This window comes from Saccopteryx leptura, chromosome 3 (genome assembly GCF_036850995.1).
Source record: "Saccopteryx leptura isolate mSacLep1 chromosome 3, mSacLep1_pri_phased_curated, whole genome shotgun sequence".
NCBI classification, from domain to species: Eukaryota; Metazoa; Chordata; class Mammalia; order Chiroptera; family Emballonuridae; genus Saccopteryx; species Saccopteryx leptura.
Genome location: NC_089505.1, coordinates 27,393,834 through 27,405,358, shown reverse-complemented (window position 1 = coordinate 27,405,358; position 11,525 = coordinate 27,393,834).

Genomic DNA, 11,525 nt, shown 5'->3' with positions numbered 1-11,525 from the left:
GCAGAGCTCATTAGACCTTCCTATTCTTGATGCAGTTCCTGCTTCTCTGGGACTGTTTGGCTCACTTGCATGTTTTTGTTCACCTTTTCCTGTTTATGTAGATAGAAACAAATACATATGTATACTTTGAAATATATATATATATGTTTATAGGAGAAAATACTCCATGAATATCAACATTTGCCTGTATTTAAGAGGCAATAAAATTAAAATAACCCATTCTTTTTTATTTTTCTTTAGTATTACAATTTCTTTTTGTGTGTTTTTTATACCAGCTTCTCTCTTTTGAGTTTTGCTTTGAAATTATTCTCAAATAGGCATAAGCTGGCTGTTGGGAACCCTGCCCTTCCCCTTAAGCTGCCTTCCCCTTCATTCTTCTGTCTCTGACCCTGATGTTTTATGACAAAAATAGGATGTTTCAGACCCATCTTAATATTTTGGGGGGAGTATCTACTTGATATTCCAAAAGAGATATCAAATAGACTCTTGGCTATATTTACTTTACTCCTTTCCTTATAAAAAGAGTTCTTTTGTCAAAGTAGTGTTGTATGGTAAAGCATGGTGGTGAGTAAGACACGTAGTAAGTCCACAGGGGCTGGGCCAGACAGAAGCGTGATGGGTGAGGAGAGAAAACCTAAATATATATGTGGAGGGCGGAGGGAGCTCAGGAACTCCACTGGGGACAGATCACCGCCTCTTGTGCCAGCACACAGAGTGTTCCCAGGTTGATGCTGCTGTGGCCGGTGGGCGCTCAGACTGGCAGTGGCCATGGGGGCTTCAGTCGGGCAGCTTGCGCTTTCAAGCGCGTGTTATGCTCTTGGTCCCTGTTGAATGGACGGCTGCTCATGAGCACATTGAGCAAAACAGCTGTGTCTGGGAGAGGAGCTGAGTCGGTCACGTGTTCTCAGAGTGGGTCCTCTTGTCTGTTGATTCTAGAGGTCCTGCAGCTTATTCATGCTGCGAGAATAGGTCTGGGCCCAATCTCAATCATGACCTTCCTGCCTCATGGCTTGACGACCCAAGAGAACATGCACCTGTGACTGGGAGCTCATGTCACCTAGTCACCTAGCATCCCGAGGTCAGCCTTTCAGCCGCCCTCTGAGTCTGGAAACAAGTCGGTAACTGTTTTCCAGAACGAGACTAGTTATTTGCTGAAGAGAATAGGATTTTGCTCCCAAACCCAAGATGCGCTGGCTGTGTTCTGCAATCAAGGCCTGTCGTGGACTTCTCTCTTGGCCTCCTCTCAAGGGCTGCCTCCTCCCCTTTGTTGGTCATGTGATAACCAGAGTGATCTTTTTAAAGCTAAAATCTGATTATAGCTTTTGCTTTTAAAAAATCACTAATTAGGCCTGACCTGTGGTGGCACAGTGGGATAAAGCGTCGATTTGGAACGCTGAGGTTGCCTGTTCGATACCCTGGGCCTGCCTGGTCAAGGCACATATGGGAGTTGATGCTTCCTGCTCCTCCCCTTTCTCTCTCTCCTCTCTGAAAATTGAATAAATAAAATCTTTTAAAAAATTACTAATTAGTCCAATCACAATGCTTTAACTCATGTTTAATAAGCAGCAATGATGTTTCCGTTGTAGGTCATGATGAATCAACAGATACCAGAAGCCTTGAGAATAATGTAAACAAAACAAAATAGTCAAAAACTGTGATAATTTCCAGGGGAAATACACAAAGTCTTGTGATATGTAATAGCACAGGGGTGGGGAGACTTATTCTAAGTGGGATAATGAGGAGGCAACATTGGGCTGAAACCTGCAGGATAAGGAGCCAGTGAAAAGGGAGGAAGGACATTCTGGGGAGAGGAACAGGCTGCCTCCCCATCCCTCATTCTGCAGGCCTGGGACATCAAGTCCAGCAGATTCTGAAACCAGCAAGGACTTCACAGTTTTGCACTTGTTTTATTAGCTGGGGATTATGTTCAGCTGTGAGGAACAAGGACCCAACTCCAATGGCTTAACCAGAGTAGAAGCTGAAACGGCTCTCTAGAAATTTAGGTTTTTAGTGATAGAGTGTGAACCTCAAGTGGGGTAACTTATTCTGGCCTTCAAGAATAAATATAGCCTGACCAGGCAGTGGCACAGTGGATAGAGTGTCAAACTGGGATGCAGAGGACCCAGGTTTGAGACACCGAGGTCGCCAGCATGACCACGGGCTCATCTGGTTTAAGCAAGGCTCACCAGCTCAAACCCAACGTCGCTGGGTTGAACAAGGGGCCACTCAGTCGGCTATAGCCCCCTGGTCAAGACACATATGAGAAAGCAATTAATGATCAACTAAGGTGCCACAACAAAGAATCGATGCTTCTCATTTCTCTCCCTTCCTGTCTGTCTGAATAAATATAATTGTTCTTCCCAATGCAGTCCTGGAAAAATATATCCGGCACCCAAGACCTTCTCTGGGGTTTCTCTTCCATGTCCAGTGGTAAATGTTCAAAAACAGCTACTGGGACTAAACTCACGTGGGGCTCAGAAGCCCTGGGAGTGAAGGTCTGGTCAATCACCTGTTAAGCATCCCTGACAATTTCAGGACGTGCAGACAAAGAGAACATGGAATGGGTATTAGCGGAGGGAAATTGTGAAGACCCACTGCAAGTCTCACCTCCACTTTCAGAACGGTGATTGTGTAATTTTCCCCTGGGTTTTGCCTCTTGTGCCATCAACGTTGCACAAAGTCGATAAAGTTGAAAAGTTACAATTGCCAATGCATGCTATAAAATGATGAGGAAAGGAATGGAAAAGGAAATTTTAAAAATATACATGCATATGTATTTATACATAAATATACATATACACTCGTATATTTATTTTAAAATTTTATTTTTTCTTCTATACCTTTCCTCACTGCTTTTTCATAGTCTGTGTTTGGCAGTACTTAGTTTTCAGCTTTGTCCTCAAAAACACAATGAATTGGTTGTTCTGGGTCATAATGACCAGTTGGCTGAGCTGCTGTCCTGCAGCCTGGGTTGGCTAGAAAGTCATCTCCTGTTCTGGATCACACTCAAAGTTGGCAGGTTTTCCATTTATCTAGTAAATGCTTAGGAGCCGTAAAGTAAAAGTCTCTTTATTGTCAAACAGGCTCATCCTTGACACACTAATTACTATTTATTAGGGTATTTTACAACTCCAGAGAGGTGTTAACTTTTAGAAAGTTGAATGACATGTGAATTATTCTCTCTAGAATAAGGCAAGTGATGTTTTCCCCCTGTGAGGATAAAAATGATTTCCAATAGAAAAGATAACTCTAAAGGCTATAGTTTTATTGACCTGTGTGACATTAATCATATTTGTATCTAAATTAGCATTCTTTCTTCCAATGACTGTAAATACTTCTCCCACTCCTGTAATCTTGAATAAGCTTTACCGTTCTTCTGGTTCCCTTATTCATGAGTGAAATCTTTAATATGTGTGTGTGCGCACGCACGCACACACACACACACACACGCTCATAATGAAATATGACTAAATACCTATCAGTTTGGCTAAAATTGAACATAATAAAAATACCAAATATTTACAAGGATATAGAGTGACTAGAATTCTCTTATGTTGCTGGTAGAAATGTAAATTGAAACAATTTGAAAATATGGGTTTGGCCCTGGCCAATGGTTCAGTGAATAGAGCGTTGGTCTGGCGTGTGGATGTCCTGGGTCTGATTCCTGGTCTAGGCACAAAGGAAGAGCCACCATTTGCTTCTCCCCCCTCCCTATCCCCTTCCACATTTTCCCCTCCTGCAGCCAGTGGCTCGATTGGTTTGAGCATGGCCCTAGGTACTGAGGACAGCTCAGTACTGGTGCATTGGCCCCAGAGGAGGGTTGCCAGGTGGGTCCTGGTCAGGGTTCATGCCAGAGTCTGCCTCACTATCTCCCCTCTTCCCACCTTAAAAATAATAATAAAAAAAAAGAATAGAAAAGAAAAGAAAAAATGGGTTTGTTAGTATCCACTAAAGCTCAACATACTTAAACCCAGTGATCTACTTCTAGGTATATATATCCAACAGAAATCCATGAGCATTTCTACCAAAAACATACTTTAAAAAGTTTGCAGAAACTTTATTTGTGATGGCTCCAAACTGGAAGCAACCAGTATCCATGAATGGAATAGATAAATTTTTTAATATAAATGTACAACAGAAATATACACATTAATTTTACAAAATGAACAATTCATACATGCTACCTAACATACATAGACCTAACAGTAAAGAAGCAAGGTGCAGAAAATTACACACTGTATGATTTCATATTTATGAAGTTCTAAAACAGGAAAAACTCATCTCTGGGATAGGAACCAAGATCGTGGTTACCCCAGGGGGATAATGAAAGGGAGGACTCTATGAAGAAACCTTCAACATGTTGGAACTATTCTGTAACTTGATCTGGAAGATATACAGAATACACATGTAAAAAAAAGAAAACGTATTGACCTATATCCTTAAGACTTGTGCACTTTTTTGTATATGTTATAATATTTTTAAAAGAAAATAAATAAATGAATTTTGGGTTACTCCCAGACTCTCCAGGGGGCTGGAGGTGGGCCAGGGAAGAGAGACAGATTTGGAGGATGTAAAGCCAGGAACAATGTCCCAGTCAAGTCACAGGTTGATCCATTAAAGACTCTTGTGTTGTCACTGGGTACAGCCACTACAGCTTATAGCTCTTAGAGCTCTAACGCTAGCTAGACATTGGATACTGTCACCAGAACGCAGCCACAGCTGTCTTTGTGCCACCTTGCCACAGCCCTAGCCAGAATGGGTTAGGTATAAGACTGCTCCTTTGTGACCGAGCTTGCAATTCTAAGTCGGGGGCAGGGATATCAGATAGACACTTGCCCCATGAGCCTTGGAACTTGCCCCTTCGTCGCAAGGGAGGTTAAGAGAAAGAGCACCTGCTACTATTTCATAAACGGGGGGAGTCTCAAACATAAAATGGGGATTCCAATATGAAGCGTCCTGAACACATAATAGATGTCTGCACAAGGTAGGTAATTCAGTTTGTCAACAGACTTCCCGTGCGTCCACGTGTCCTAGCCATTGCGCTACTGAAGGAAATTCTTGGGTTGCTTCTTTATCAGTGTTGTTTTTTCTCACCTACTTGCAGGAAGGGAAGAGACTTGTGTCCATTCATGTTGAAGTTGCTGAGAGATTAGGTTCAGAGCTTATGTAGTAGATTCGTTTTCTTTTCTTTCCCAGATCAATGTGAGTTCACTTTTCCTTTTCTAGGTTTATGAAAAACAAGTGTAATAATCTCAACTCTCTGTTTCTTAAAAGAAAAGGGTTTATTACTTTTAATAATGAACTAGAGCTATTAGAATGCTTATTAATGGCAGTAGGCTCCAGTTTGTGGAGGTCTTGACAGACTGTCCGTGTCTTGCCTCTACAGCTCCATTCTTGCCACTGTTGCAAAACTATTGACGGCCCAGGTCCATGCCCTGGGATAGAGCTGCAATGTCAAAAACAAGAATTAAAATGACCTTGGATGCTGTTGTGCTGATAAGGAGTTGATAGGCAATTGTTTCTGGATATGTTCCTCTTTTGAGAAAACAACAAAAAAAATGACATTAATTTTTTTAAATGCAAAATATTGTTTTTCATGCAAAGATGGAGGATATTAGTGAAGTTAGGTAATGGCTGAAATTTTGACAGAATTACAAAGCACTGTTATCAAAATATTGAAGGTGATGTGCCAGGAGCCTATAATGACAGATGGTGTCTGTGTATGTGTGAACCAGAGAGAGAGAGAGAGAGAGAGAGAGAGAGAGAGAGAGAGAGGAGAGAGACAAAAGAGTTGTAAGCATTTGAAACAAGTTCTGTGGACATTGTAGATACAGTATGTGAAACAGAGCCCCAGTACTGCCCTGGGTGTATAGTAAGGTGTCAGTAAATATTGTGGCCTGAAGTTGGACCATTCTAAAATAACCTTTTTATTTTTTGTATTTTTCTGAAGGGAGAAGCAGGGATGCAGATAGAGAGACTCCTGCATGTGCCCGACCGGGATCTACCCAGCACACCCACCAGGGGGCAATGTTCTGCCCATCTGGAGCGTTGCTCTGTTGCAACAGGAGCCATTCCAGTGCCTGAGGCAGAGGCCATGGAGCCATCCTCAGCGCCTGGGCCAATTTTGCTCCAATAAAGCCTTGGCTGTGGGAGAGGAAGAGAGAGAGAGAGAAAAAGGAGAGGTGGAGGGGTGGAGAAGCAGACGGGCACTTCTCCTGTGTGCCCTGGCCAGGAATCGAACCTGTGACATCTACACACCAGGCCACTGAACCAACTGGCCAGAGCTAAAATAACTCTTTCCTTGAATGTTATGTTAATAGAACAAGAGAAAGATACTAGCTCTTTGGTTATAGTATTCATACAGCCTTATGATTTCTGAAGAATATCAAATGGGATCTTGATATGCTGTTATAAAAATGAGTACAAAAAAAATTCCACATGTATTTAGTACCAAGAGAGCTGCGAACTGAACCAAGGGATATAATCAAGATGAGAATTTGCTGAACACAGAAGACCTTGGCTGCAACATCTCTGATCAAGCCCTGAGCGGAGCCTCACATTTCTGTCGGGCTTTCCAGAGCTCTAACTGCATTAATTGTACCATCTGTAGAAATACAGACTTTCTGGCAATGTTCCTGTTAATAATTAGAAGTTATAGGAGACATTAGATGGTTTATTTTTAACTCAGCACACAATACCTGCCACACACACTTGTTATTTTATCCTGTTTGTCAAGGCTCTTTGGGTTGAAAGTGATAGAAATTCTAGTCAAAGTAAAATGAGGAGGAAAGCTAATTATTTTGCTCACTTAAAGTCAAAGTTCAGAAGCGAGGCTAATTTTCAGCACAGCTGGATTCACTTAAATCCTAGCAGAAATCTATCTTTTCTCCATCTCCACGCTCTCTTCCTTTGTGTAGAACTCCTTATCTGATGGGCTTCCTCTGTCTGGTGAGATGTTGGCCAGTGCAGCTGCAAGCTTCATTGACCCTAATGACGTGTAATCCCGAAAGAGAGAATAGACTTCTTTCTTTCAGTCTGGGTATCAATATTTGAAAAGAACTCTGGCCCTGGCCGGTTGGCTCAGCGGTAGAGCGTCGGCCTGGCGTGCGGGAACCCGGGTTTGATTCCCAGCCAGGGCACATAGGAGAAGCGCCCATTTGCTTCTCCACCGCCCCCCTTCCTCTCTGTCTCTCTCTTCCCCTCCCGCAGCCAAGGCTCCATTGGAGCAAGGATGGCCCGGGCGCTGGGGATGGCTCCTTGGCCTCTGCTCCAGGCGCTGGAGTGGCTCTGGTCGCGGCAGAGCGACGCCCCGGAGGGGCAGAGCATCGCCCCCTGGTGGGCAGAGCGTCGCCCCTGGTGGGTGTGCCGGGTGGATCCCGGTCGGGCGCATGCAGGAGTCTGTCTGACTGTCTCTCCCCGTTTCCAGCTTCAGAAAAATACAAAAAAAAAATTAAAAAAAAAAGAAAATAAAAAGAACTCTGATTGACCTGCCTGAGTCCAATCCTACCAGGTGATCATGCTGTGTGGGTGCGTTGGGGAGGTGGGAAGGATCCCTTTGATAAGGTGACAAATGGACAGGGAAGAGAGACAGTGAGCAGAACTCTGGGGTCTGTTATATGGGAACTCTGGGGTTGGTGGGTGAAATGAGGGGTGAGTGTGGAGAGAGGATCAGCTGTCCGAGGGCCACGTGAGCTGTCATACCATCCCTTCTCACCCATCCCCCGCCTTCCTAGACTTCCTGGAGTAAATAGGCCCATCTCCCAGATCATCGGCCCCAGCTGGACACAGTATGATTTTGGGAGCAGAGTGAAAGGCCTTTCTGTCTAAAATGTATATTTCTGGTTTTACAGTGTGTCTGGAGCGACTTTCACTCAGGGCAAAGTAATTTGTTCTAGATTAATCTTTTACAGGTATCAAAAAAGCCCCAAATGCAAATATCTGGCAGATCTGTCTCCTTCGTGGCAGTGGCGCTCAAGCATAGCTGGCCGCTCTCTGTTACCCCCTGGAGGTCAGAAACAAGGATGGTCTAGAGCTCCTGGGGGGAGAAGGAAGGCCCGTTGGACCAGCCCTGCCCTCATCGGGCCTAGGAGCAGGGCTGGGGGCGGGGGTGGGGGTAAAGAAAGACTATTGTTGAAGAAATGCTGAAACAAATTGAGGTCTTAGTTTAAAAGAAAAATCTATGTCTTTGGGGCGTCAGGGTCAAGGTCCTTGGGCTACCCCGATTCTGAAGAGATCAATTTCAGTGGTTCCGTCTAGGCAAGAGCAAGCCTTTGGCTGTGTAAGGAGTTTTGTCATTACTTGGACACAGAGGCCTAATTTCTTTCCCTGGGAACATGGTCCCAACCAGCAAGGTAAAGTGAACAAAAGGAAATTCACTGAAACAGGGAACAAATTTCTACCCTCCAAGTTCACTTATGTCTCTGGATAAATGGCAGAGCAGTAAAGGGAACCGTGTAGTATCATGTAAGGATTTTAAAACGCTTATACTTTTAAAAAGTTTGTTTAGAGCTTCTCCTAAATCAGGTTTTAATTTGTTGCTGCTGCTGCTATTGTTTACCTTGAAAACATTGGAGGTTTAGTTACAAAATAAATTTCTGAATTTTTGCTTGAAAATCAAGACACCATAGAAATGATTAACACTAGCCTTCAAAGCAGCTTAGAAATGGAACTTACCAAATGATGAACGTCTGCTAATAAATGCATGGCGTTAAGAGATTCTTCAGTGAATACATACCTTCCCACCGTGCAGGACAAATACATATTGCTGGACACTGCTCCAGTTTGTCCCAGAAAGCAGGTGGCCACCCAGAAGCTGCCCAGCTGTCCTGTCAGGTCTCCCTGGTGTAATGCTCTCTTGTCTTAAGGGTCATCACTTGCCCTTCAATATCTTGAGTGACATTAAAGAAAAAAAATGTCCCAAAGTTTATCAGGACACAATTGACATTTATGAAAGGAGTGTTAACTGAGGGGTTGAAAGGAAGTCCAGACACCCAGAGGCGTTTGTAGAGGGTCTGAAAAAGTGTGTAAGCTGTGGCATCAGACAGCTGTGCTTCCCGACCTTGACAAATCACAGCCTCTCAGAGCTCATCTAATGGAGTCGGTGACTACCTCTCATAATAATCATGACTCCTTTGTGGGCAAGTCTGAGGATTAAAGAAATAAGGTCTGTCAAGTGTAGACCTCGGACAGGCTGAAGCCTGCACCTGCTGGGGGCTGTGCGTGAAGGGAAAACCGTCACTTCGTCCGTTCTCCCGGCCTGCTCTCGGCACTGGGCTGAGCGCGTTTGCCACTCGGCGCTTTTTCCTTGTGATCGGGCAGAACTCAAGCCAGGCTTCTCAGAAGACAGGTGAGAGGGGGACCCAGGCGGCTGTCAGGTCCCCGTGAGAATGGCAAAGCAGGCCTGCTGCCGGGGAGTCCTGTTCTGAGCTGCTGGCGCTAGTGACTGTCCTCCGTCTCTAGGGGAAACGGAAGGCTCTGGGGAGTTCGTGCTATTCCGGGAACTGTGTGTTACCTTTTATTGTTTAACCATCACCCAAAATATCCTCATTGTTTTGCCATTGAAGAAGCTTTAAGCCTTGTGTGTCCGTTGGGATTTTCCCTTTATTCTCATCACTAGCACACGGACAGTCCCTCCCTGTGTAGATGCTTGGCACATCTAGAAGCACAAAAGAGGGCGGTTTCTTTCTGTAGCCCGCTCTGTCACACACTTGCCCAAGCCCAGATGAGGAGGGCTCTCGGGCGGAGCGAGGGGCCTCCCTTCTCACGGCTCTCTTACTTACCTCCCCCCCTCGAGAGCACTCTCTAAATTTTATTTATTTATTTATTTATTTATTTATTTATTTATTTATTTATTCATTCATTTTTAGAGAGGAGAGAGAGAGGTAGAGAGACAGAGAGAGAGAAGTGGGGGAGGAGCTGGAAGCATCAACTCCCATATGTGCCTTGACCAGGCAAGCCCAGGGTTTCGAACTGGAGACCTCAGCATTTCCAGGTCGACGCTTTATCCACTGCGCCACCACGAGAGCACTCTCTAAAAGTCCTTCTGATCAGTGTGGACAGATCCTTTTCACATGCCCCACTTCAGTCCCTCTCTCCTTGTAAAGACAGTCTGGGACAGGGCCACCAGCCAAGGAGAACAAAGAATGCCTAGACAGTGACACTCAGTTGGAGGGAGAAACAGTTATTCTAGAGCAGCTGTCTGCCATGGTGTCAGAACTGTTAAGGACCAGCCTCGGCTTCTCTCCATCGCACCCCTCCCCACGTCCTTCCTGCGGAGGAAGAGACAGACAGACGGCAGCAGGCTGCGCAGCGTTGTAGGAAAAGCCTCGGCGGTCCTCCACCTCACCCCTCCCGTTTCCTCTCATTCATTAATGTGTACCGCGGACGCTGAGTGTCCGCTCTGTGCTGGTACTGACCTAGATCATGAAGATACACCTGTGAACAAGAGGCAGACCTGCCTTTACAGTCTAGTGGGGGAGGGGAAGAGAAACAACAAACAAGACAAGCGAGGAAGCTGTAGTGTGTCCGGTGCTATGCAGAAAAACGGAAGAGTACAGAGAGTTGCAAGGAGTAGTTTGCAATTTTAAGTCAAATGGTGAGGGAAGCTTCACTGATAAGGCAACTTTCTAGCTAAGAGGACACTTGCTGGAGTGAGCCTACGGCTATCTGGGGACACAGCTCTCCGGGAAGCAGCTGGTACGAAGGTCCAGAGGCCAGAGCATTTCTATTGGAGAGCCAAGCAACAGGGTTAGTGGAGCAAAGTGAGCGTGACCAGAATTAGGGAATGAGGTCTGAGCGGTTACAAGAACAGGAATCAGATCATGCAGGGCCTCAGATGCCAGGATTAAGACATGGGTTTTTATCCCTATGGAATTGCAAAATTAGGAGCAGAAGAGTGTCTTGATGTGATTTCTGCTCAAAGGATTGCTGTGGCTACCGTGCTGAGACTAGATTAGAAGGAGTCAAGGGCAGGGAAGGGAGACCTACCTGGAAGGCTGCCATTGGCATTATCCAGATGAGAAATGATGTGGGCTTAGAAGAAGGTAGTTGTGAGAAATGCCATATTTTGGAACTAGATCCAATAGAATTTATTGATGGACTGAATATATGATGTGAGGGAAAAGATAGAAACAAAGATGGCCCCAAAGCTTTCGGCCTAAGAAACTATAACAGCAGAATTGCCGTTGAGATCCCAGGACAAGATCAGTGAATGCTCAGAATCCTGCCACACGCTGTTCTTTTCCGCTGGAACTTACTGTGGGTCTAAGCAGTCTAACTGGGATTTCATCCGAGAGGTTTATAAATTTTATCCTTCTTTTAAATAACACAAATAACAAATATTTCAAATTGTGAAGCAGAGAATTAAAAGATTTATTGAAATAGGATGACAGTATATTCCTAACACAATGAAGAATGTGACAACTACTAATATTTTTTACAAAGTATTTCATTCTTGCCTAAGCGCGCCTAAGTGACTTGCCTAAGTATGAAAGCAAAAACAAAGCCAGGCAAACAAAATAAACTCA